Source organism: Rutidosis leptorrhynchoides, chromosome 8 (assembly GCF_046630445.1).
Source record: "Rutidosis leptorrhynchoides isolate AG116_Rl617_1_P2 chromosome 8, CSIRO_AGI_Rlap_v1, whole genome shotgun sequence".
Taxonomy (NCBI): Eukaryota; Viridiplantae; Streptophyta; class Magnoliopsida; order Asterales; family Asteraceae; genus Rutidosis; species Rutidosis leptorrhynchoides.
The window spans coordinates 67,099,865-67,104,318 of NC_092340.1; positions in this window are offsets into that span (position 1 = coordinate 67,099,865).

Sequence of the window (4,454 nt, forward strand, 5' to 3'; positions counted from 1 at the left end):
CCATTCTGAATTTTTATTTTTTTAGGTTTTTACGAAATGAAGACTTCCTGTGAATTAAACCATGGTCTAATGCTACACGCTTTGGTCACTAAACGTAATAATGACACCCTTCCAAGTGAAATAGTATCATTAATCAGAGGTAAATTGGACGGAGTAAGAAAAGAATCCAGATGCGAAGATAATAAGTTACAATTTGGTAAAGGAAAATCAAAATCCGCAGCGAAAAGGAGAGCACGACACCTTGAAAAATGTCACAAATGCGGAAAATGGTCACACGAAGGTAAATGTTCAAATAATCAAACCTATTCAAACACCGAATTTGTTACTTTATGCAGAGATGGACCGTTCATATGTTTAGAAGAAAAAACATTAAATGCTCGAGGTTACGCCTATGTAGCCATGGAAAATCAATTAGTCCGACTATCTTATGAGTGGGCTAGAGCATATCACTAAGAATACTATCTCACAGGTAAGTTTGTACAGTTTTCATTTTTTATATTTATTTTTAACCGTTTGATAATAAACGCTAATTTGTTCGCTATAAAGTATTAAATTGGTATTCGATGAAATTAGGTCTTGCGACTGAAATTATTGATATCATACAAAAATTTATTACATCACTGCGAAATTTAACGTTTATTCTTAAGGTATAAATATCTTTAATCAATCAACCCAAAATATTTCAAAAATTTGTCATGAGTTAAATTAGGTCATGGAACCGAAATTACTTTACCGAAAAGAGGGGCGCATATTTTTGATAATATTTGATTGATTAAAGTGGGATAAAAGCCAAAAAGATTTTTAATTTTATTTTTACTTTGTTTTTAAAATTAATATTAAAATAATATTGTAAACTTGTTAAAATTAAATCAATATATTTAAAATTGTAAATATTTTAAAAATTAATATTTTTAATATAAGTTTGTATGTATAAAAATAAAAATATAATTTAAGTTTGGTGTGAATTTTTAATTTTATGCATTTTAAATTTAAGTTTGGTGTGAATTTAAAAACAAAAATTTACTTTATTTCGCTAAGTTAAAAATATGCTTTTTAAAATTCGTCGTGAGTTGAAGACTAGGTCGTTGAACCGAAATTGCTTTACCCGAGGGAGGGACGAGAACTTTTATTATCATTATTTTTAATCTTATTGAATTAAAGTATGCCAAAAACATTAAAAAAACCCAAAAATCTTTGCTTTTAAAACCGCGCTTTAAATAGACAAATTTTAAAATTTTGTCGAAGGACGGACTAGGACATCGATCCGAAACGACCTCGTTCTAAATAACAAGGGAAACAAATTTTTAAAATTAATTAATATTCGTTTTATAAGTTAAAGATTTAAAAAAAAAAAAAATTAAACACCGCGACTCGCGGAGTTTAAAAGGGAGGAATACCGCGACTCGCAGAGGATGAAAAATCCAGAAAAAAATAAAACGCAGAACAGATCAGTCAACACACTCCACACCCACAAAAACTGCGAAAATACACACGAAAACACATCATAAATTCGTATTTTTTCACCATTTTTCATAAAATCTTTCACAAAATCATGTTGAGAAGGATGCTATCAAGGAATTACTCAAGAAAAACGGTAAATTTCTACACCTAAACACCATTTAATCTGAAAATTAGTGTTCTTGAGCAAATTTATACCCAATTCGATTTTGATGCTTTTTAGTGTAATTATACTTAAATTGCTTATGTATTGTGCTTGTATAACCTAGATTGATGCTATTTAACATGATTAGAAGCCTTAAAATTCAAATTTTGAGTAATCTAGGGTTTGTGTTCTTGAGCAATTTGGGGCTTTTTGATATAAACAGGTTATGGCCGATTTTTGTCATGAATTATTGCTAAATTAAGTAGTGTAACATGTTTAGGTAGTTAAATGATCCAAACTTTGAGCCTAAACATGATTTTTGAAAATTAAAGTGGACTTTTTCAAGTCTAAAATTCATGAACTTGATTTTTGAGAGATAATGCCATTTGAAACTTGTTTAATTGCTAATAATGATTATTTTGACATGTTATTTGAGTTGAATGCTTATGAACTTGGCGAACATTTTCGTATATGCTTATTTGAAAAAGTGTAGATTCGATAAAAATATGAAAATGAGCATAAGTTTGATATAAATTGAACATGTCATTGTAATTATTTTGATTGATAATTTTGCTGACACTAATGCATATTTGGATGCACAAAAATTGTGTTTGATGTGTTTTGCAGACTGAAAGGGGTGAATCTTCATCCCAAGCTCGCATTGCTCCTCCTGAGAATGCGGAACAACAGGATGTTGATAACCATTACAAACAAGATATACCTTATCCAGTTATGACATTTTCAGATATGCACGTGGAAAATTTGCACCCGAACTTGAGAATAGACAGACGTTGGATAGATTATCCAAAATACCAAAGGAGCTTGCACACTCTTCATTCTAAAGCTATTGAAGTACCTAGGATCATAGAATGGGAACCGTTAGAAGCCGTAGGATTGGCCGAACGGATTATAGAATTACTTACACAGAGGTATGGTAATTCTACTTTTAACGATTGGGTACGATTATTCAACATGCGTAGACCTGTATATAAAGTATGGTGTGAAGAATTATTGTGTAGTATAGAAATAAATGATCGGGTAGCTAGTTTAACCGATCGAACTTTTATTAGATTTTTGTTAGGAGGTTCGATGCGCCACATGTCTCTACTAGACATGGCTCAGGCCTTACGTATATATACGCCTGAGGAGCTAGCATCTGCCGATTGTCGAGGGTTGATATTAAATGGTAGGAAGATTGATGAAAATTTTGATACGCATGGTGTATGGAGTCAAATGACTAGCCATCACCGATTTAAAGGGGAAAATTACTCTTATTTGGATATAGATAGAGCTGAGTTAAGAGTAATTCACAGGTTTCTAGCGAACTCGATTACACAGCGAGGTAAAAATAAGGAAAAGGTAAATGAGCAAGATTTATTTTACCACATGTGTATTCGAGACCCACAAAGCGCTGTAAGTATACCTTATTGTGTGGGTTATTATTTATCAGCTATGGTTAGGGGGATAAGACCGCACAGTATAATAGGAGGTGGTATATTTATTACATTAATTGCTGAGTATCTCAATGTGGATATAAGTCGGGGGGGGGGTGGGGATTATTAATTTTAGAACCAGAACCCCACGATACAATTGGTTTAAATGTATATCATGGTGCTAAGGTTTTGAAGAGGCAAAATAACGCCGCAGTAGCATATAATGGAAGACATCCACAGGTTGAGAGAAATCAACAGCCAGGTAATGTGGGAGGGGGAAATGAAATGACAGAAATGCAAAGGTTTATAGCTTCACAAGAGTATGAAAATGCTAGACATCGAGCATTTGAAGATTGGCAAGTTCATTAAAACCACATCATAGCTCATTGCCAACATATAGGTAGAAACTATATTCCTACTCCAAAGCCCGTATTTCCTCCCTGGTCTATAGGGATCCAACCACCGTATCCTACTTATAACCCAGCTGAAGCATTTTATAACACATACGGTTATGCATGGAACCCCTACTGGTATCAGTAACAACCCTAGTTTATTTAGTTTTATTTATTTTATTTTTGTAATGTTACTACATTTAGCACTTATGTTGATATTGTAATAGTTTTTATAATTTTCTAACTTTTATTATTAGATTTTAATAATTTTTGAATGTGGGGCAATATACCAAACTTCAAAAATATGTATATATGTTTGCAGTTTATCTTATGTACACAACTGGGTAAAACAACGCATTTTCAAAGACTGGCATTAAGTTCAGCAAAAGCAACTAATTTTGACGACAGGATGCAAAATATATGTGAAATAACAACAAGACGGAATGAACAAATGATATGCACCATTTATCATTCAGCAAACAAACGCCAATATGTTTGGAAACTTTGGTAAAATTTAATCATTTTTCTACACTAATCACCCTCAATAATTTAAATTGTTACTGATTTCTTGCAAATGAGGGCATTGCAATATCTTAAGTGTGGGAAGGGGTTAAATTCTTTCGAATTTTAAAATTTTTACTTTATACACTTGGTTACCATTAGAAATACTAGTAAAGCAGTAGTTGTATTAGAATCTAGTGCTCTCTGATAATAAAGAACAGCCCTAGTCTTATATACTGACTACCCAATTCTAGTAAAAAAAAATTTCAAAATTTTCAATTAAATGAACTCAAAATCATGTTTATACATATTTATGAACAATAAAACTAGGTGTTAACACTGAAATTATTGTTACCTCGGAAAGGACATAAATTGAGAAACAAACCAAAATGTTAGAATTCATTTAAAATGGAATAGAGGAGACAAAAAGGAAAAATAAAAGCCAAGTGTGGGAAAATTCACCAAGTAATTTTAAACATATGTCACATATTTATGTAACAAATAATTGAAGATACTTTTGTTTTG